This window comes from Rhinoderma darwinii, chromosome 11 (assembly GCF_050947455.1).
Source record: "Rhinoderma darwinii isolate aRhiDar2 chromosome 11, aRhiDar2.hap1, whole genome shotgun sequence".
In the NCBI taxonomy this organism is placed as follows: Eukaryota; Metazoa; Chordata; class Amphibia; order Anura; family Rhinodermatidae; genus Rhinoderma; species Rhinoderma darwinii.
In genome coordinates this window covers 84,417,862-84,441,912 of record NC_134697.1, presented here as the reverse complement: position 1 = coordinate 84,441,912, position 24,051 = coordinate 84,417,862, and the positions used below count along the sequence as shown (strand labels likewise).

General features: G+C 43.7%; 1 long non-coding RNA gene across 1 annotated transcript in view; it reads right to left on the bottom strand.

The window, feature by feature from the left end:
• The window catches only part of LOC142663311 (uncharacterized), a 155,916-nt gene that overhangs the window by 35,011 nt on the left and 96,854 nt on the right, over positions 1 to 24,051 (bottom strand). Inside the window, exon 3 of the long non-coding RNA XR_012851079.1 lies at positions 8,725 to 8,769. This is a non-coding gene — a long non-coding RNA (uncharacterized LOC142663311). The remainder of the gene's footprint in view (positions 1 to 8,724; positions 8,770 to 24,051) is intronic.

The following is a 24,051-nucleotide window of genomic DNA, read 5'->3' as shown; positions in this document are numbered from 1 at the left end:
ATTATAATAGCGATCGCAGAATCGCATATTAAAGTCCCCTAGTGGGACTAGTAAAAAAGTAAAAAAAAATGTTTAATAAAGTTAATTTTAAAAAAGAAGTGAAAAAAAAATGAAAAACCCGCTTTTTCCCCTTACAAAATGCTTTACTATTAAAAAACCAAAATAAAGTAAAAAAGTTACACATATTTGGTATCGCCGCGTCCATAACGACCCCGTCTATAAATCTATTACATTATTTAACCCGCACGGTGAACGCCGTAAAAAATGTAATAAAAAACTATGGAAAAATTGCTGTTTTCTGTGAATCCTGACTTTAAAAAAATTTGATAAAAAGTGATAAAAAAGTCGCATCTACTCCAAAATGGTACCAATAAAAGCTACAAGTTTTCCCGCAAAAATAAAGCCCTCACACAACCGCATCGGCGAAAAAATAAAAACGTTACGGCTCTTCAAATATGGAGACACAAAAACAAATAATTTTGAAAAAAAAGCGTTTTTACTGTGTAAAAGTAGTAAAACATACAAAAACTATACAAATTTGGTATCGTTGCAATCGTAACAACCCGCTGAATAAAGTTATTGTGTTATTTATACCACACGGTAAACGGCGTAGATTTAAGACGCGAAAAAGAGTGGCAAAATTTCATTTTTTTTTCTATTCCCTCCCAAAAAAAGTTAATAAAAGTTAATCAATAAATAATATGTCCCCCAAAATGGTGCTATTAAAAAATACAACTTGTCCCGCAAAAAAACAAGACCTTATACAGCTATGTCGACGCAAAAATAAAAAGGTTATAGCTCTTGGAATGCGACGATGGAAAAATAGGCTGGTCATTAAGGGGTTAAATAATTATCATTGACATTTATAAAACCAGTAGGATCGATAAAAATAATCATTAGGTTGTTGACCAACGTTATTAGTTTCACAACGCTCCGAGGACCATGGCGGGTGGGGAGTTCGAATGGGGAAGTACAGCTGTCAAACCGTGACGCAGTTGTTTTTATGTGAGTTCAGGGAGGACGGAAACTCCTATATACTGCATTATACGCATTAGATATACATATATTACTAGTAAATAATGGCATCTGTAAAACTTCCTCGGAGGGTGGGATGGTAAGTTTAAAATTTAATTGCATTCTGCTTTGTGAAATTAAGTTATAAATAGTAAAGTTCTAAATCTATATACTGAGTTGCAAATTTTGCAGCAGAATCGCAGCTTTTCCACCACAAAAATCGTAACTTGCTTGTTGCAAGTATTACCTCCCATTGTATTCAATGGGGAAAACCTGCAACACAACAGCAGCAATTCCGCAGCATAAATTGACATGCTGTGGATTAAAAAAAACTCTCCGCAGGTCAATTTCTGAACATTTTTTTCGGTGTTTATTTTACGCAGCGTGGATGACATTTGTTCAAATCTCATCCATTTTTCTGCTATGCTGCGGATTTTCCACAATAAAATACGTTGCGGAAAATCCGCAGTATTTACGCTACGTGTGAACCCTTCCGTAGTGTGTAAACCAAAAGTATACCTATAGGGGGCAGCAGTTGCAACTGGGCCCAGGGGCCTGCTCTGCCTCATAACACACCAATATTATAGATGACACATGGTAGGTGAGGGCCCTGTGACCCATTTTGCATTGGGGCCCAGGGTCTAGCGTTAATCCAGCCTTAGTCTTTATCATGGCTTGGGCCAGAGAATATTACTTGAGGAACGTGGGGTACTGCGCGGAGTAGAGTGGAGTCTTCTGGATGGCGATGAACTGTTGTGTCCACCATGTATAGAACACAGTATATAGCAGTCTGCCCTGATGTAGAGGTCTTGCAACCAATCCTATGTTCTTTTGGCGCCTCCCTCTGGATTAATGGGATCATAACAGGAGTAGGACCTCCTGGTTTGTTTTTAACAATTGAAAATGGCAAAATGAAGAATCATATTTACGGATGTGTGTCCGGGCCATAGAAATAATTAGCAAAATAAAGAACACATCCTATTCCTGTCTGCAATTGCGGAACGGACTTGCCCATAGAAGTCCGTGCCGTAGCACTTCCGCCATTGCGGATGACTACGGATGTGTATCCGTAGCCATCGGATCCGTATTTGCGGGCAGTAAAAATCCTTACGGTCGTGTGCATGAGGCCTTAATCAGTAAGCAACTGTATAATGTTAAATTCTCTTTTTTTTAACCCATTGCAGGCTGTTCAGATCTCTTTGGGCTTTGTGCAAGTCCTAGTAGGCACGGTGCTGCTCTACACGTTGAATGCCTACACTTCGTTGACGGTCTACAGCTTCATTTTTTACTGGGGCGCACTCTTTGTAAGTAGAGATTCCACCTCTGTATTAATATTTGGGATGCTTTATTTGGATTTGCCAATGGTAGTTTTGCTTTTTATTAATATCCATGGTATTTTGGTTCATTTATGAAAGCCACCTCAAAGAATATTGGGATGTCACCCATTAACCATTTGGGCAGTGCCTGGGAGCCCATAGCCAGAGGAACCCCATGGCTCTTAGTGGGTTACATCACTTCCTAAAGGGTTTATTAAAATGTATGACCTATACTTAGGATAGGCCATCAATATTAGATCGGTGGGGGTCTGACTGTCGGCACCCACGCCGATCAGCTGTTTGAAGGGGCCGCAGCGCTCGTACGCTCATTGTTTATATGGCTCTCCGCTCCGTTCTTACTTGCATGCCCGTTACATTTGCAGCAGTCATGCAAGGTATTGCACCACTGTCCCATTCAAGTGAAAAAATGGAGAGAAGTGCAAATTAAATTTATTATCCCATCACAGCTATTGTGGTTTGTAAGGATCCCAAGTCGGATCTGGTTGTCACTTTAAGGGTTCACACAGCATTTTTTGGCGCTAATTTTGACACGGTAACTGCGTTGAAATCAGCGTTAAAAAACGCCCCAAATCACCCCCCCCCCATTGATTTTAATAGGAAGGCAGGGGCAGAAAAAAAATCTGCATGCTGTTTCTTGGAGCAGTTTCCGCCTCTGACCTGAAGGAATTTTGAGACAGATTTTTTCTGCCTGACAAAAAAACGCTGTGTGAACTGACTCTTAGCAGTTAAGTTTTTTTTTAATACCCTCTAATGCAGACCTCCCAACTCCCACTGTGCCCGTGACACAGCTACCATGTCCCAGTGACCCACTTAGCTACATACCCCCTATAACACAGCTAGCCACTTACGATCCACTGTGGATAATGTAAAGTTACACATATGGACACTGATAATCTTCATACAACATTCACCAATCAGCCATTACATTAATACCGCCTGCCTAATATTGTGTAGGTCCTCCTCGAGCTATCAAAACAGGTCTGACCCACCGATGCATGGACTCCGCAAGACCTCTAAAGGTGTCCTTGTACCAAGACTTGAACAGTAGGTGGGGCCTCCATGAAACAAATTGTTTTTTCCAGAACATCCTGCGTTTAGATAGGGGGAATTTGGAGGCCAAGTCAACCCATTTTAACTTTTTGTCATATTCCTCAAACCATTCCTGAAAATTTTGTAATGTAGCACGGCATTTTGATGCTAAAAAAAGGCCTTAGCCATTAGGGAATCCCAATGCCATGAAGGGGCGTACTTGGTGTACAACAATGTTGAGGTAGGTGGCACATGTCAACGTAACATCCACCCAAGGTTTCCCAGCAGGCTTGCATTCTTCCCATAGTACATTCTGGTGCCATCTTTTACCCAGGTAGGTGATGAACACGCAACTGGCCATCCACATGATGGATTGTCCAGTTCTAATGCTGCACTCCCCAAACACAGCAAGCCTTTTTATCATAGCCAGCACATTCAGATAACTATTGATATCTCATGGAGACATATGAGAAGTTTTGATTGGTGGTGGTCCAGGTAATAAGACCCCAACGGTGGCTGAAACGAAGGTGTAGAATCACTCAGCTGAGTGCTACGGACCTTTGGCTCTACTTGGATTTCCTCGTAAGCCTGAAGATGGGCTCATAGTTATTTCTATGTGACTCCGTCTTCAGCCTCTCGAAGATCCCCCCCACCTTGAGATCGATACGTCTTTTTTTTAACCATGCTAGCTCCATTATTAGACGTAGTTTGTTTTCTTTTGGGTAACATTGTAGGACATAATATCTATGTAAAGGGTTGATCACAATATTAATCATGATCCTCGTTCAGACACTTCTCTTGGTGAATAAATGGATGTCCATCTATGTTAACAATAGAGCCCCATAGTACCGCCATTGTTATGAGATGACGTGGTCAACTGTTTAGGAGGATACAGCAACGGCTGCCCTTAAATCATAGGGCAGGGTTGTTCGCGTTTCATTGTTTATGTTCCAAAGAGTGATGTTGATCGGCATTTCTTTATTGGGGGAAACCCAATATAAATGTTTAATGTAAGGCCTCATGCATACGACCGTATTGGTTTTGAGGTCTGCAAAACCATGGGTACTTTGTGGACTGTCGGACCGTAAAAACCCTTGTTGTGCATCCGTGTGTCATCCGGACTTACGGATCCACAATAATTAACCAGTATTGGTGAATAAGCAAATCCAGACCTAAAATGACTTGTCCTGAGTTTTTGCGGTCCGTAAATCACGGTCGTGGACATGGGGCTATAGAAAAGAATGGGTCTCCGCAATTTATCCACATAAATGCGGATGAACAATGAAGAAATGGAAAGTATTTTTTGTTATTGTGATAAACTATATATTGTATTGTTGTATGGTTTGTAAACTGACTCTGCCAATGAATAAAGTGTCCAGGAGGAAAGTTTTAGCCTGTTTTCTGCTCTTTGCAGTACATTATTTCGGGATCATTAGTAGTTGCCGCAGCAAACAAAAAATCTCTCAATCAGGTAAGTGTTGTTTTTTTTTTTTGCTTTGAGTTTTTTTGCTATTAATATCAAACGAGCAAATAAGGAAATTGATAGATAGATATGCGATAGATGGATATGTAAAAACACCAGAAAATGCGCATGTACCATAAACTGGCGTTTTTATGTAATTTTTTTTTAACAAAATCATGCTGCAAAAAAAGTGTATGTGTAGAAAACCTTAAAGAGGTTGTCCAGGTTCAGGGCTGTTTTTTATACTAATGACCTGTCCGCACGATAGGTCATCAGTATATGATTGGTGGGGGTCCGCTGTTTCGGCTGACTATTCACTGAATAGGGGCAGAGCTGCTTAACTGTGACCGGAGCCATATGCTTTTGGCACCAACCCCTGCATAACATACGATGCCCGGAGGCAGCCTTAACAAAGGATCGGTGCATGGTCTGGGTGTCAGACACCCACCGATCATATACTGATGACCTATCCTGTGGACAGGTCATCAGTATAAAAAACAGCCCCGAACCTGGACAACCCCTTAAAGGGTATGTTCACACAGGGTGGATACGCAGTGTAAAAGTACATACCAAATTGTGGTGCAGTTTTTCGGTCAGAAGGTCCGCTGCGGAAAACAGCGGTATAAAAAAGTAAATATATAGTTACCTGTAGTCATGGTGACACGTCCCTCTGACGTCCTGCAGCCCGTCCTCCTAGGATGACGTTTGAACCCATGTGACTGCTGCAGCCAGTGATTGGCTGCAGTCGTCACATGGGATAAACCGTCATCCCCGGAGGCCGGGCTGAATCCGTGAGGTCATTGCTTATGAGCGCTAAGTACAAAAAAAAAAGATTCCTGGAGCTGCCCTGCTCTTTTTGGATCACCTATTTCAAGTGGAAGGCATTCGGTTAAGGCTCTGTGCACACAACCATGTCCATGCATCAGCTGTAAATTTAATGCCAGTGAGATCAGCAAAGCCTTGTTCTAAATATACAGTATACGGCTAATGCGCTAATCCATAATATGGCCGTGTGCATAAGCTCTAAGGACAATCCCTTTATGTGAGGAGGTACCCCTAACAAACTGACCATATGATGCTTCAGTGATCATCTGTAATCTGTGCAAGAACCCAAGAGCAAGTGTTCAATATTCCTACAGCAACACCACAGGGGAAAAGAAGAATTACATGGTGCCCATTCCACGTAAATCTTGTGTCCTCCAGAGTGAAAGATGCTCTTTGTAGTCTGTCTCTTTACCAAGGGACCCTCTTTTGTATGACCTCAGAATTCCCTAATTGGCAAACAAAGTGTAGGAACTGGGTTCAATGATCAGATCGGAGATCAATTCTACATATTACATTGACTGAATTTTAAAAAAATTGGGACTTTTTCATCTTTTTCTTTCCTTATTTTTTTGTAGGTGAAAGGAGCTCTAGCCACAAACATTATCAGTTTTTTAATAGCAGGGTGTGAAGTCTCCATGGTCATAATTGACTTAGCCCATACATATTATTATAATTATGGACCATGTCTTTCAAATCCGTGCAACCTCTTTCAAAATACCATCCTGGTAAGTGATATATTTCCCTCAACACCATCATCACTAAATATTTCATTTATTTTGAATGAGCTAAGGTTATTCAAGTTTAACTCAGATACCCCTCCAACTGTAAACTAAAGTCTGTAGTCTGCTAGGGCAGTCTTTAGTCTGAAAATGAAAACGAGTCAATGTGTCCTAAATTTGCATACTCTGTAGTCAGGGCTGGGACAAGTTCTGTTGGTGCCCAATGCGCCCTCCCCTCGAAAATCTTTTAATTGTCCCCCGTTGCTCCTTTCCCCATCAGTCCCTTATTTATATAAGAATATTTAAAGACAGAAAAATTCTTTCTTTTTTAATTCATAAATTAACCACTCCCTTGTTCTGCTGTAGTCAGAGGGGGAGGGGAACTATGGAGAATTTGAATTCACCAAGCAGCCAAGTCAGTGTGCTTCCTATATATAATATATATATATATACTATACATTATGTTGCGAGTCATACATCTCTCCTGCAGTTGAAATTAATCTGTCCATGTGATATATGGACAGGCTGGTCCATTAGACTGCGAGATTGTCTTTGTTAGTGGCTCTCTGTTTGGGGGGGGGGGAGTCACAAACAGGGGAACCCCTTTTATGATCTCTATATGCCGTTAGTTGCACTGGGGAAGCCTGTTGTATGAGTGATTTTTAGTAAAACATGTTTAGGTTTTTGAGAAGCAATTTGGTATAGGGTTGTTTTTAGTAGATTACTCATATATTAACTCTTTTTTTTTAGGTCATCCGACTGATCACTCTGATCCACCTAGTGCTGATCAGTTTTCTGCAGTTATGCCTGTCTGCCGTTGCATTTGCATTCAGTATTCGCTCACTAAAAGCAAAGACTCCTAATAATCCACAGGTATATTGTAGAGATGACATCAACATATTAGACATGAAGCATTTAAAGGAACACTGATTTATGAAAGCTAATGCAATGTTTTTGGTTCGCTGTAGTTTTTCTAAATGAGTGAAAAAGTACTCGAAGCGAGAATAAAACCGTTCACAATCTTTTACATGAACGGGTGTCAAATCGGCTGTTTTTGACGGCCGTTTTGCACCCGTGCGGTACTTGATTTCACGTATCCCTCATAAACTTGAGTCTATTGAGGATCTGTGAAAACGGGTAAAAATAGGACATGTCCTATTTTCTCCGGGCCGTTCACACGGTCCATAAAAAAATGGCCGTGTGAATAGCCCCATAAAAGTGCATCCATTTTAAAGCAGCCGTGTGACGATTATCCTGTATGTGTAAATAAGGCCGCAGTTTGTGCCCCACGTCTTACATTTATGTCCAGACATCCAGAATCAGATGTACGCTCACTTGTCCGTTCTTCCACGGTGACTCGTCCAGAAATAAATGTCCAGATCATGATCATAGACACAATCTCACCCACACGCTGCGTAATAAACCCGCCGAAAAAACGTTCATAAATTGACCTCTGGTGCGTTTTTTTAATCGTCAGCGTGTCAATTTATGCTGCGGAATCGCTGCTCTTCCGTAGTGGCTTTTCCCCATTGAATACAATGGAAAGTAAAACCCGTAACAAATAGCAGATGTTGCGATTTTTGTGGCGGAAAAGCGGTGATGTCTACACCTCGGTGGATACTGTTGTCTTCTTCCAAAAAATCTCTTGAAATCTTAACTTGCATGATGTTTTACAAGTCGTATTTAGATTGAAAATGAACACACAACATTTCAGGTTTTACTACATATAATGACATTTTGTGGTTCTATGATACAGTATCACACATGATAGGCTTAGGTACACCAGTTCAGTATCACATGATGGAGTATGATGAGCTATCTGGTTCTATCAGACAGTATCACACAAGATAGACTTGGATACACCAGCTCAGCATCACATGATGGAGTATGTAGTGCTATGTGGTTCTATGATACAGTATCACACATGATAGGCTTAGATACACCAGCTCAGCATCACATGATGGAGTTTGTAGTGCTATGTGGTTCTATGATACAGTATCACACATGATAGGCTTAGATACACCAGCTCAGCATCACATGATGGAGTTTGTAGTGCTATGTGGTTCTATGATACAGTATCACACATGATAGGCTTAGATACGTTCGCTCAGCATCACAGTGTTTTGCAAATTATTTTTTTAATGAACTTCAGTAACATTTCATGATGGGTAATACAGCGATGTATTTCTGAGAAAATATTGGTATATTTGCCCCCGACAGACCACAGACCATTTTTTTTTGTAAATCGATAATAAGTTTTCATTAAAGAATATTGTGACCTACCACATTGTGTTTTCTCTACATGTTGTTACAGGTCATAGTGGTACAGAACACTTACCAGAACCCAGCTTTAATCCCAGAAGACAGCGTGACATTGGAAAAACTATAAGAAAAAACAACAGCATGTGAACATATCCTTACAGCAGTTGACAATTTTCGATCCCCATGCAACACTCAGCAGCCATGATGCTCTACAGCCGTCGGGACATAGGGACATAGGGAATGACTTCATTTGGACTTGGTTTAATGGTCGAATCCTGATGTGTCCAGCATGAAATACAGACTTGAGATTGGAATAATTGAAATGGGGTGAACTTTATTCTTTGCATATAATTAAACTGAGGATGCAATAATATTTGTAAGGTAACGAAGAAGAACGCACAATAAATATAAAAAAGGTTTTGTATCCATTTGTGGTGCTGAGTAGTAAACTACAGGAAATTAGCAATCCTTTAGTATGTGAGAGTGTGTCATCACTATGTATGTGAGAGTGTGACGTCACTATGTATGTGATAGTGTGACGTCACTATGTATGTGAGAGTGTGACGTCACTATGGATGTGAGAGTGTGACGTCATTACGAATGTGAGAGTGTGACGTCACTATGGATGTAAGAGTGTGACGTCACTATGAATGTGAGAGTGTGCTGTCACTATGGATGTGATAGTGTGACATCACTATGTATGTGAGAGTGTGACGTCACTATGGATGTGAGTGTGACGTCACTATGGATGTGAGAGTGTGACGTCACTATGGATGTGAGAGTGTGACGTCACTATGGATGTGAGAGTGTGACGTCACTATGGATGTGAGAGTGTGACGTCACTATGGATGTGAGAGTGTGACGTCACTATGGATGTGAGAGTGTGACGTCACTATGGATGTAAGAGTGTGACGTCACTATGAATGTGAGAGTGTACTGTCACTAAGGATGTGAGAGTGTGACGTCATTACGAATGTGAGAGTGTGACGTCACTATGGATGTAAGAGTGTGACGTCACTATGAATGTGAGAGTGTGCTGTCACTATGGATGTGATAGTGTGACATCACTATGTATGTGAGAGTGTGACGTCACTATGGATGTGAGTGTGACGTCACTATGGATGTGAGAGTGTGACGTCACTATGGATGTGAGAGTGTGACGTCACTATGGATGTGAGAGTGTGACGTCACTATGGATGTGAGAGTGTGACGTCACTATGGATGTAAGAGTGTGACGTCACTATGAATGTGAGAGTGTACTGTCACTATGGATGTGAGAGTGTGACGTCACTATGGATGTGAGAGTGTGACGTAACCATGGATGTGGGAGTGTGACGTCACTATGGATGTGAGAGCGTGACGTCACTATGGATGTGAGAGTGTGACGTCACTATGGATGTGAGAGTGTGCTGTCACTATGGATGTGCGAGCGTGACGTCACTATGGATGTGATAGTGTGACGTCACTATGGACGTGAGAGTGTGACGTCACTATGGATGTGAGAGTGTGACGTCACTATGGATGTGAGAGTGTGACGTCACTATGGATGTGAGAGTGTGACGTAACCATGGATGTGGGAGTGTGACGTCACTATGGATGTGAGTGTGACGTCACTATGAATGTGAGAGTGTGACGTCACTATGGATGTGAGAGTGTGCTGTCACTATGGATGTGCGAGCGTGACGTCACTATGGATGTGCGAGCGTGACGTCACTATGGATGTGATAGTGTGACGTCACTATGGACGTGAGAGCGTGACGTCACTATGGATGTGAGAGTGTGACGTCATTATGAATGTGAGAGTGTGACGTCACTATGGATGTGAGAGTGTGCTGTCATTATGGATGTGCGAGCGTGATGTCACTATGGATGTGAGAGTGTGACGTCACTATGGTTGTGAGAGTGTGATGTCACTATGGATGTGAGAGTGTGTCGTCACTATGGATGTGAGAGTGTGACATCACTATGGATATGAGAGTGTGACGTCACTATGGATGTGATAGTGTGACGTCACTATGGACGTGAGAGTGTGACGTCACTATGGATGTGAGAGTGTGACGTCACTATGGATGTGAGAGTGTGACGTCACTATGGATGTGAGAGTGTGACGTAACCATGGATGTGGGAGTGTGACGTCACTATGGATGTGAGTGTGACGTCACTATGAATGTGAGAGTGTGACGTCACTATGGATGTGAGAGTGTGCTGTCACTATGGATGTGCGAGCGTGACGTCACTATGGATGTGCGAGCGTGACGTCACTATGGATGTGATAGTGTGACGTCACTATGGACGTGAGAGCGTGACGTCACTATGGATGTGAGAGTGTGACGTCATTATGAATGTGAGAGTGTGACGTCACTATGGATGTGAGAGTGTGCTGTCATTATGGATGTGCGAGCGTGATGTCACTATGGATGTGAGAGTGTGACGTCACTATGGTTGTGAGAGTGTGATGTCACTATGGATGTGAGAGTGTGTCGTCACTATGGATGTGAGAGTGTGACATCACTATGGATATGAGAGTGTGACGTCACTATGGATGTGTGTGTGACGTCACTATGTATGTGAGAGTGTGATGTCATTATGAATGTGAGAGTGTGACGTCACTATGGATGTGAGAGTGTGCCGTCACAATGGTTGTGAGAGTGTGACGTCACTATGGATGTGAGAGTGTGCTGTCATTATGGATGTGATAGTGTGCTGTCACTATGGATGTGCGAGCGTGATGTCACTATGGATGTGAGAGTGTGACGTCACTATGGATGTGAGAGTGTGACGTCACTATGGATGTGAGAGTGTGCAGTCATTATGGATGTGCGAGCGTGATGTCACTATGGATGTGATAGTGTGACGTCACTATGGATATGAGAGTGTGACGTCACTATGGATGTGAGAGTGTGCTGTCACTATGGATGTGAGAGTGTGACGTCACTATGTATGTGAGAGTGTGACGTCACTATGGTTGTGAGAGTGTGACGTCACTATGGATGTGAGAGTGTGTCGTCACTATGGATGTGAGAGTGTGACATCACTATGGATATGAGAGTGTGACGTCACTATGGATGCGAGAGTGTGATGTCACTATGGATGTGAGTGTGATGTCACTATGGATGTAATAATGTGACGTTACACTTTTACTGTTCACGTTTTGTTTTTTTTAACTGTTTTTAATAATTGTTTTAATTCCCACTATGGCACTTCACCATGCGATCTTCTGATCGCAGATATAATGCTTTGGTATACTTGGCATGATTATTTGGTATACTTGGCATACTGATAAGGTGTACATGGTATTAGGGAAAAATTAGGAGGTGGAATGGGAATAGGGACAGAACAACAACCCTGAATATCTGCCATGATTTCAGACGTTTTTGTAACTACTCGCTCTTTTCGCGGCGTATTTTATTGGAGCTGTTTTTCAATGGAGTCAATGAAAAACGGCTCCAAAAACGTCCCAAGAAGTGACATGCACTTCTTTTTCGCGGCCGTCTTTTTAAGCGCCGTCTTTTGACAGCGACGCGTAAAATAACACCTTGTGGGAACAGAGCATCGTAAAACCCATTGCAAGCAATGGGCAGATGTTTGTAGGCTGAATGGAGCCGTTTTTTCAGGCGTAATTCGAGGCGTAAAACGCCCGAATTACGTCTGAAAACAGTGCGTTTGAACATACCCTAAAACTGACAGGAAATCTATTAGGCCATGCCTTTGGCACGGCCTACTAGGCATACAGCCAGGGCAGGACTGGGGGCCTTTGTTTGACCCCTGGCTTCCATGGCAACCCGTCGGCGGCCGGCGATTTCGTTTGCGGGCCGACCGATGGGTGACAGAGGGAGCACCCTCTGTCAAATGATTAAAATGTCGCAGTTGCTATTGACCGCGGCATTTAATGGGTTTAACGGCTGAGATTGAAGGTTTCTTGCAGCGGGAGCCCAGCTGTCAGTCACAGTGGGGCTCCCGCGGTGATCGTGCGGGCACAGCTTCTGTGCACACGTGATCGCCATCACGTACATGCACATGGGAATGCGCGAACAGACTGCATTTCCCGACGTGCATGTACGTGAAAGGGGTTAATATATATTTTAAAAAACAAAAATATTAAAAGTAAAAAAAAAAACCTTTTCCGATTTTTCCCCAAGCACAATGTAAAAAAAAAGCAAAAATTAAGATAATTGGTATCACTTTGTTCGTAAAAATCGGAACTATTACTATATATCATTATTTAGTGTTATCCCATATTGGTGTCTTGTCTGTCCACCCCGTTATTCCTAATATTTTTTTCATTTTTAACCAGTTAACATTGTGCAATAGAGGGAGATCTTTAGTAGTGTTTGAGATTCCTGTTTCCATAATTTCTACCAGATCTATGTTCTCGTGTTGCCACTGGCCTATTTTTGTATATATTAACCCTTTAACTCTAGGACATTTAGTACCCCTTTCTTTATTAATATTCCACAACCGTTCTAGTACATTCCCTTTCACCCTGTACTTAGCACTGCATCAGGTTTGGGCCGCCATACAGTACAATCTCCAATTTGGGACTGATAACCCACATTTCCCCACTGGTGCTCGCACATATTTTTTACTAATTCTTGTGTGCCCTTTCTTTCATATAAATTATCTTGTTAATCAATTGTCATTAATTTTCATCGGCCAATTTTTAAATAAGTTTAAGGCCGTGATTTTCGGGTCGGCCGGGTTCAGAGTGTCACCCACGGGCTGCCCGCAAATCACGGGCCGTGCACATGGCCGCGGCCATTATTTGCTATGAGCCTGGACCGCAGAACACAGCCGTAATAAGACATGCACGTTCTTTCTGCGGTTCGGGCTCCTGGGCCATGCACGGACCGTGGAAACCACAGTCGTGTGCATGGCCCCATGAATGGGGCCGAAATTCTCCCGGGAGAATTGCGGTCGCAAAAGCACGTTCGTGTGCTTGGGGCCTAAGCCCTGAGGTAACCAGATAATTTTAATCAGCCCGAATTTTGCTATATATATGGGACCAATGTTAAATCTCTCTAAGATTGTCATGACTACTGGCCTAGCTTCTGGGCGGCTCTGGTTTGAGTTGCAGAGCCAATCTCATTTCTCTGTCTTCTTCCTATCAGATTCTAGGGTGGAGTATTAAAGTCCGGTCAGTTCTTTCATTGTTTCTTGTGAATTTTCTTTGTGTATGCAAGTATCTGATCAAGCTCCTGGCTATTCCCTGTATCACCTGACTATTTGGATTATTGGAACTGGACCTCGGCTTTGTCTTTAGATTAACCCTTTTGCCCACTGATTTAGACATTCTGCTCTCGGCTGGTTTTGACCTCTGCAACGCCTGGCATTCTTCTGCTTTCTGATTTGGACTCAATCCCTCCTGGTTGTGCACTCTGTTTGCTGTTTACCCTCTGTATGTCTGGTTTCCATTTTGGTATTGCCTGCATTGCACCTCCTGTCCAACACTGTATTCTGTTAATGCAACCTGGGTTCTATGCAGCCAAATCCAACCTGCCTTGTGATGGGCTCTGGTGAAAACCATAGAGTAGCCTGCTGATCAAAGTAGTGACGGACTTAAGGTAGCATATTGCCTGGATACTTTATCCAGACGGTCTCCAGCTTTTGGGGAATTACTCAACTAGTGATTCTGTTACAACCAATACCCATTCTCCTCATAGACTCCCATAAAAATTCCCATTCTTCCCTGTCAAATTCCTTGGTTGCATCGAGGGACAGAATAGTTCTCTCCTTCCTTTTATCTGCCCCTGCACCCATATTGGCCCATAATCTCCAAATATTATCAATAGTTATTTTGCATGGCATAAATCCACATTGATCCTCTTTTATTATATCTTGGATAACTTTTTTCAATCTCCCTGCCAACACTTTTGCTAATATTTTGGCTTCAGCGTTAAGCAGGAATATGGGCCTATATGAGTCCGGGTCTGTAGCATCTTTGCCTGGTTTACCATTTAAGATAATATCTGCTTCATAAATTGTTTTTGCCAGTACACCTTTTTTTTATATGATTCATATAAGTGGTTAGAAATTCATGCTTCAAAATAGATGAATATTTCTGGTAGCCCTCACCTGGCAACCCATCGGGTTCCGGAACTTTATTTTTGTCTATTTGTTCTGTTGGTCACTATATTTGGGGATGTTGTGGCTTTCAGTTTATTTGGGAAAACTTTAGTTGTTAGAATATTTGGAGGCTCTATGGATGATGGCAACACGCCGTCACTCTGTCAAACAAAACAAAAATGGGCGAAATGCAGCCCAGGCAGTTTTAATGATACCCCGCATGATGTAGCTTGATAATACCGAACATACTGATAAGGTGTACATGGTATTAGGGAAAAATTAGGAGGTGGAATGGGAATAGGGACAGAACAATAACCCTGAATATCTGCCCTACCTCCACTGAGTACTCATGTCAAGAGCCTGAAAAAATCCAAACAAACTAGTTGCTAACACATTTTAATGATATCAACCCCTAGAGGGGTCCCTGCCCCCTGGCTGTATTGTAGTAAATTACTTTATGAGACAAAGTAATTTACTACCATACAGATAGGGCTCAGAGGCTTCACTAGGGGCTGATATATCACATGATAAACATATTATAAACTTTATAAGACCCTAGTGAAGCCCCTGCGCCCTATTTGTATCGTAGTATATTACTTTTTATATTTCAGCCCCTGTGTCCTGTCTGTATGGGTTACTACTGTTACTGACGTTATATATATCAGAAGCCCCACTGGGGTCCCTTTATCAGTGTCCAAATTGTTGTGCAATTTGTGAACTTCTTAATAGTGACTGTCTGACTGTCTGTGCCTGGAATAGCAGGGAGGGATCACAGTCACTGGACTGAGGAGAGGAGAACTGCCTGGACACCACCCAGGTCGAGCCGGATGTTTTCAGAGAAGGCAAGGCAGGAAAAGGGCTTGGCAGTGATTCTTAACAACACGCTGCAACTGTACAACCAGACACTGTCCGGCTCTCATTGACGACTTATGAAGAAAATGCGAAAAATAGAGTCAGGCGGAGCCAAGAGAAGGGATGCCGATGATGGACACTAGCTCGACAGCGTGATAAGTGGACATTGGACGCAGAGGCGTAGCTAGTAGGGGGTAGGGGGAGTGAGATAGTGGGGACAAGTCCGGTCCCCCAGCGGAGGTAAGTCCTGGTTTCAACTGTATCTGCGTCCTCAGGATGCAGATACAGTTCAATCCAATGCTGTAGCAGGGAGCTGATGGCTCCTTGCTCCAGCATTCACTATGTAATGCCGGCTATGAGTGGTTAGACGAAGAGAGGCGCGATGCAGTGACGTCATAGCGCCTATTTGCGCAGAGCCACACACTACACAGAGTGAAGGAGCAGAGGGATCTCCCCCACTCGTCGTGGGAACGCAGATAGGTAAGTATTTATTCTATTATTTTTTTATTAGACACTATTGGGCATTATACTGTGTGGTGGCAGTTCAGGGGGCATTATACTGTGTGGAAGCACTATGGGGGCATTATACTGTATGGGAGGCACTAAGGGGGCATTATACTGTGTAGCGACTGCTATAGAGGCATTATACTGTGTGGGGTCACTAATGGGGAAGCTATTTTCAACTTGCCGTGGTCACCCCGGAACCAATTAATAGTGCAATTTAAGGGACCGTTGTACCTGATTAAACACTGGCTTGCCTGCAGCCACCACTAGAGGATGCTTGATTCATATGAATATATACAGCTACCGTTGAACTCAATAGAAGCTGTAAAAATCTCTATGCAGTAAACTGCCCATAGGGGTGGCTGCAGGACAATGCAATGGCTCTATGTTGGAAAATAGGAGCAACTCAGTGCCAGTCCCTTTTAACTATGTGCCCCCTAGCAGTGGCGTGGTCTGACTCTACGGTGAGTAGACCAATGATTATGTCAGTCTCCGGAAAGTGATGGCGTACAGCCCCACTACCAGAGAGCAGAAAGTGACAGAGAAGACGTATGCAGAGCCTTATCTGTGTATCTAGTGTATAATGTTTCTATACTGCCGTATCCATGCTTCCAGCAATAGCGCTGGCATTGAACTCTGATAATAATGTGTTTCCCATTTTGTTCCAGTCTACACAGCAATATGGACAAGTGAGCTACATTCAATACTTTTGCTGGTACAATGGGGAAAATTACTATTTTACTCATTGTTGTTCAGTGGTTTTGAGAAAGCCTTACCTCCAAGTGTTCATTTTTAAGGGGTATTCCCAGAATTGACAATTGGCCCCTATCCACAGGTTATAAGCATCTGATCGCTGGGATCCCCAATGCTGGGACCTCCACAGAGCACTAGAACGGTGTTCCCGAACCCCCTGTTCCTCCTCACTGAACCACCCGCAGTGATGAGAAGCTTGAATGAAGTGGTGGAAGACAGGGCTGGACTGGGCTAAAAAGCAGCCCAGGCACACAGACCCACATACAATTTCACCGGCCCTAAATCGCGGTGCAGCAAATTTTGCTTTATTAGGTCTTGCACGTTGCCACTCCCTTAGAGACAGTATATAGACTACACCATTAACACAAGTAGGATAGGATAAAAGTAAAACATAGAAACACCTAAACATACGGTCAGGGACAGGCGTGCACCAGTTTTCTAAGTCAGGGACAAGTGTACGCTACTACTATACAAGCAACAATATAATCAGTAATACCGCCTTATGGTGACTATAGAGTGGTGGGATACCAGTTCTACACTGCGCTCTGCAGAGTATTATCAGGCTGCAGACTATACAAGGGAATACAGCACTGGTCAGACGCAGTAACAGACAGAATACATTACAATTATAGAGGACCTGTCACCTGTCCTGACCTACCTTTTTTAGTAAATACTTTTATTCCCCATGAAATAACAATTCTAGAGAATCTTTTAGAACTCTGCATTGCAAATTCTTCTATTATTCCTCCTGGAAATGTATGAATAAATTGACAACCTGGTGTTACCATTCCCCTTGTCAAAGTGCTGTGTCCCTACACGCTCCAATCATCACTGACAGTATCAGACTGTGTAGGGAGCCATTCTCTTGACAGGGGGAAATGGTTCTAAGTAAATATGCTTCAGAATTGTTGTCTCATGGGGATTACTAGTAGTAACTATAACAAACATGTCAGGAGAGGAAACAGCTCCTCCATAAATCCAGTGACTCACAGGTGACATATTCTCTGATGAGAGTTGTTTAATTTATATTTATTTTCCATCCGGCCCAGAATGCCATGGTGATTTCTACTGACCACTGCAGAGTGTGCTGTTGAGACGTCTTCTGCAGTCATTCCCAGCCTCTGTAGAAACACAAATAAATTCAGACCACAGACCAAACCCCTAACTAAAAATAAACCCAAGACCAGACCCCATAAACTAATACAGACCCCAGACCAGGTCACTTAATAAATTCCAGAAACCAGACCAGACCCCTAAATTCAGACCTCAGAACAGACTCATAAACTGGTTATAAACCATCCCGGTTCCCAAACTCTACTTCAGCTCTGGGCAGCAACGCTCACTGGATCTTAAGGCGGCCAGCGTCAGGATGTTGTGCGCACTGCCGCCGCACACTACGTCCTGGTGCTGGTGTTCATCAAGACACAGTGAGCTGTGATGCCCGGAGCTGAAGAGGCGCCCAGGAGCGAGGATGGTAAGTGTAACTAACACACAGATGGAGGTTGGCCCTCTTCACTAATCTAAGGAGATGACATCTTACAAGTCACTGCATATTTTCCGAGGTGGTTGGGGTACATTTGCCAAGGGGGGTCTTCTGACTCTAAAAGGGGAGGCTTTGGCTTTGATGTAACAGAGTGCTGCCTAGGCGTGAGCGCACTGCTTAAGGGGGACGAGGCCCAGTAGATGTCCATCTCTTTGTAGCTTCATCTGACCTGGGCTCACTCCTCCATTGTCACTTGGTCCAAGCTAAATTAAAAAAAATAAATGTACACAAGGCCCCGGGAACAGATGGGTTACACCCTAGGGTTCTTAAAGAGCTTAGTTCAGTTATTTCTGTCCCCCTCTGCATAATATTCAGAGATTCTCTAGTGACTGGTATAGTGCCAAGGGACTGGCGAAGGGCAAATGTGGTGCCTGTTTTCAAAAAGGGCTCTAGGTCTTCCCCGGGTAATTATAGACCAGTAAGCTTAACATCCATCGTGGGGAAAAATGTTTGAAGGGCTATTGAGGGACTATATACAGAATTATGTGACAAAAAATATTATTATAAGTGACAGCCAGCACGGTTTTACTAAGGACAGAAGTTGTCAAACCAACCTGATCTGTTTTTATGAAGAGGTGAGCAGAAGCTGTGGATATAGTGTTTTAGGACTTTGCAAAGACATATGACACTGTCCCTCATAGACGAATGTATAGTTTGTAATTCCTACTCTGAATTGTCCCCGGTTATAAGTGGTGACCCCAGGGTTCTGTGCTGGGACCACTATTATTCAACTTATTTATTAATGATATAGAGCCGGGGTCTCAAACTCGGCCGGGTAAGTGGGCCACATATAGAAAACATGGGAAGTTGACGGGCCGCATTACTTTAGAATTTGATACAATACAAAATTATTGTTAATCAATTAGTTATTTGATCTACTATAACACTATATTACTATAATACTAATACTACATTACTGTAATAATGACGGTAGGTTTAAAATTTGAGATATTTCTCCACGTGTTTATTTCAACAATCCAGTTTTCCACTTTAAGTGTCGCTAAATGCAGTCCGGCGGCTCAGTTGGCAGTGTTTGGCAAACACACATGTCAAGATTGGGCAGCGCCTTTTTAGATAGTGCCACAGTGCTCTGAGTGAATGCTGCCACAGTGCCCTCTGTGGATGCTGCCACAGTGCCCTCTGTAGATGCTACCACAGTGCCCTCTGTAGATGCTGCCACAGTGCCCTCTGTAGATGCTGCCACAGTGAACTCTGTAGATGCTGCGACAGTGCCTTCTGTAGATACTGCCACAGAGTCCTCTGTAGATGCTGCCACAGTGCCCCCTGCAGATAATGCTACAGTGCCCTCTGTAGATAATACCACAGTGCCCTCTGTAGATGCTGCTAGAGAGTGCTCTGTAGATAGCGCTCTGCCCAAGACTCCGCTCTGGGGAAGACGCTGACACACTGTTAATATATGGACAGCAATGTCAGGGAATGCCACAGAGTCCCGGAGCAGAGCCTATACAGGCGTTCTGCACGGGACTCTGGCTCTGGTGAAGCCCCAGACATCGCTGTCCATACGTGGACAGCGATGTCAGGGAATTCCAGAGTCCTGGAGAAGAGTCTATTCTAGCGGCTGTGTTCCGCGGGCCGCAGATGACAGCCCCAGGGGCCGCATGCAGCCCGCGGGCCGCGTGCTTGAGACCCCTGATATAGAGGATGGGATTAATAGCACTATTTCTATTTTTGCAGATGACACCAAGCTATGTAGTAATGTTCAGTCTATGGAAGATGTTCGTGAATTGCAAGCGGATTTAAACAAACTAAGTGTTTGGGCGTCCAGTTGGCAAATTAAGTTTAATGTAGATAAATGTAAAGTTATGCACCTGGGTACCAACAACCTGCATGCATCATATGTCCTAGGGGGAGCTATACTGGGGGAGTCACTTGTTGAGAAGGATCTGGGTGTACTTGTAGATTATAAACTAAATAGCAGCACAATGTCAATCAGCTGCTTCTAAGGCCAGCAAGATATTGTCGTGTATTAAAAGAGGCATGGACTCGCGGGACAGGGATGTAATATTACCACTTTACAAAGCATTAGTGCGGCCTCATCTAGAATATGCAGTTCTGCTCTGGGCTCCAGTTCATAGAAAGGATGCCCTGGAGTTGGAAAAAATACAAAGAAGAGCAGAAATCTAATAAGGGGCATGAAGAGTCTAAGTTATGAGGAAAGATTAACCCCTTCCCGCCGCAGCCCTTTTTCAGAATTTCATTTTCGTTTTTTCCTCCCCACCTTCCAAAAGCCATAACTTCTTTATTTTTCCGTATATATAGTCCTATGAGGGCTTCATTTTTGCGGGATGATTTGTAGTTTTTCGTAGCCCCATTTATTGCGCCATATAATGTACTAGGAAATGGGTTAAATAATTATATATTATAATAGGTCAGACTTTACTGGACGCGGCGATACCAATTATGTTTATTTATTTTTTACTATGCTCTAGGGGGAAAATGGGAAAAGGGTTTTTCTTTTTACTTTGAATTTTTCAAAAAAATGTACATAAGAATTTTTTTTTATTTAACTCATTTTTACTTTTTTTATTAGTCCCCCAAGGGGACTTCAACCAGCGATCGTTAGATCGCTTGCACGATATACTGCAAAAACTATAATGTATTGCAGTATATCGTGAGGCAGGGCTTAATAGGTACACAAAGATGGCGGACCTGGGGGCCTTCATTAGGCCCCCAGGCAGCCATAGCAACCATCACCCCCCCACGATTGCGTTGCGGGGGGCGCGATGAGCTGTTAGAGGGGGTCGCCACCTTCTTTCTAACGATTTAAATGCTGCGGTCGCTATTGACCGCAGAATTTAACGAGTTAAACGAGTGGGATCGCGCTCGAGCGCGATGCCGCTCATTACTCTGAAGTGTCGACTGTAACATACAGCTGACACTCGCATCGTATAGACCGGGTTCACTCCGTAAGTCCGTTCCATATTCCCCCTACCCGACTTTTGCGTATGGATACGTCAAATGTCGGGAAGGGGTTAAAAGAATTAAACCTATTTAGCCTTGAAAACAGACAACTAAGGGGGGACATGATTAACTTATATATATATATATTAATGAAACATACAAAAAATATGGTGAAATCCTGTTCCATGTAAAACCCCCTAAAAAAACAAGGGGGCACTCCCTCCGTCTGGAGAAAAAAGGGTTCAGTCTGCAGAGGTGACAAGTCTTTACTGTGAGAACTGTGAATATATGGAATAGTCACTGCAGGAGCCGTCACAGCAGCGACAGTAGATGCTGCAAAAAAGGCTTAGATAATTTCCTAGAAGAAAAAAATATATCAGCTCCTATGTGTAGAAATTTCTCCCTTCCCTTTTCCCATCCCTTGGTTGAACTTGATGGACATGTGTCTTTTTTCAACCATACTGCAATGATGGGGGTGGAGAGACAGACAAGTGAGCCCTAATCTACCCACCACTCAGTCTCTGCCTACTTGCAACGACCCGCCCTAGGCGACGGGGTACAACTGGGCGACGGTCCCTACGCTCATTAAGTGCACGACAGACAAACAGACAAGGGTACACAGAGCTAGGGGGAGAAAGGGGCAGTTGCCCACGGCAACACCGTGAGCAACAAGAGAAGTGAACAAGCCGAGTCAAACCAGGAGAGTACGAGGTGCCAAACGCAGAGCAGAAGAGTAGTAAACAAGCCGAGTCAAACCAGGAGTGTACGAGGTACCAAACGCAGAGCAGAAGAGTAGTCAGCAAGCCGGGGTCAATATGAAGCAAGGACAATGGTACAAGAAGCTGCAGCAGGGCCAGGAAACCAAACGAGAAGAATCACAAGCAAAGGAGGAACAGGAAAGGCAGGTATAAATAGACAGAGGGCGGGAGCTAGCTCCGTCTGGCCAGGCTGTGATAGGTTCTCCCACTCCTAAGCCTGCCACCCTGAGTGGTGGAAGATGGAGTCAGTCTCACAGACATAGAAGCAGGTGCAGACTGATTATCTATGGGCGTTAACCCCGAAGCTGTGCCTGGAAGATCCTTTACAGTACCCCCCCTTTTATGAGGGGCCACCGGACCCTTTCTAAGTGGACCTGGTTTACTGGGGAAACGAAGGTGAAACCTCCTGACCAATATCTCAGCGTGAACATCCCGAGCGGGTACCCAAGTCCTGTCCTCAGGCCCGTATCCTCTCCAATGGACTAGGTACTGGAGGGAGCCTTGGACCATCTTGCTGTCCACAATCTTGGCCACCTCGAATTCTGCCCCCTCAGGGGTGAGAACAGGGACCGGAGGTTTCCTCGAGGGAGCCAAGGACGGGGAGCAGCGTTTAAGGAGGGAGGCATGGAACACGTCGTGTACTCGAAAAGATGGGGGCAACTCTAGTCGGAAGGAGACAGGATTGAGGACTTCAATGACCTTGTACGGCCCTATAAACCGGGGAGCAAACTTCTTGGACGGGACCTTAAGGCACAAATTTTTAGACGATAGCCACACCAGATCCCCGACCATAAACAAGGGGTTAGCAGAACGTTTTCTATCTGCCTGAGTTTTTTGTATGCTCTGGGACGCCTCTAGGTTCTTCTGAACCTGAGCCCAGACTGTGCACAGTTCTCGATGAATGACCTGTACCTCGGGATTGTTGGAACTACCAGGTGAAATGGAAGAGAACCGTGGATTAAACCCAAAATTACAGAAAAAGGGGGAGACCCCTGACGAGTTACTGACCCGGTTATTAAGGGAAAATTCGGCGAGGGGAATGAATGAGACCCAATCATATTGACAGTCCGAGATAAAACACCTTAAATATTGTTCTAGAGACTGATTAGTCCTCTCAGTTTGGCCATTAGTTTCAGGATGGAAGGCAGAGGAGAAGGACAGATCAATCTCCAACTTTTTACAGAAGGCTCTCCAAAACAATGAAACAAATTGTACCCCTCTATCAGAAACAATATTGACAGGGACCCCATGGAGACGCAGGATGTGTTTGACAAACAAGGTAGCTAACATCTTAGCATTGGGTAGTTTTTTGAGGGGCACAAAGTGGCACATCTTACTGAAGCGGTCTACTACAACCCACACCGACTTGCCTTGAGATGGAGGCAAATCGGTGATAAAATCCATGGAGATATGGGTCCAAGGTCTCTGGGGAATGGGCAAAGAACATAGTAAGCCCGATTGTCGGGACCTGGGAGTCTTGGACCTAGCACAAACTTCACAAGCGGAGACGTAGGCCTTAACGTCTTTAGGCAACCCAGGCCACCAATAGTTTCTGGCAATGAGGTGCTTGGTACCCAGGATGCCTGGATGGCCAGATAGTGCAGAGTCATGATTTTCCCTAAGTACCCTTAACCCTTTCCCTAAGTACCCTTAACCCTTAAGCTTGTTCTCAGGAAGGCTCCCGGGAGCTGAACCTTGATCAGCCGCAATTTCAGAGACTAAATCAGAATCAATAGCGGAAATGATTATACCTGGAGGCAAAATACAAGCAGGATCTTCCTCCGAAGGAGGGCTGGCCATGAAGCTACGTGACAGTGCATCAGCCTTAACATTTTTAGACCCAGGCCTATAGGTAACCACAAAGTTGAATCTGGTAAAAAATAACACCAAACGAGCTTGTCTCGAGTTTAGCCTCCGGGCAGATTCTAGGAAAACCAGATTCTTGTGGTCGGTAAGGACCGTTACCTGGTGCCTAGCCCCCTCCAGGAAGTGGCGCCACTCTTCAAAT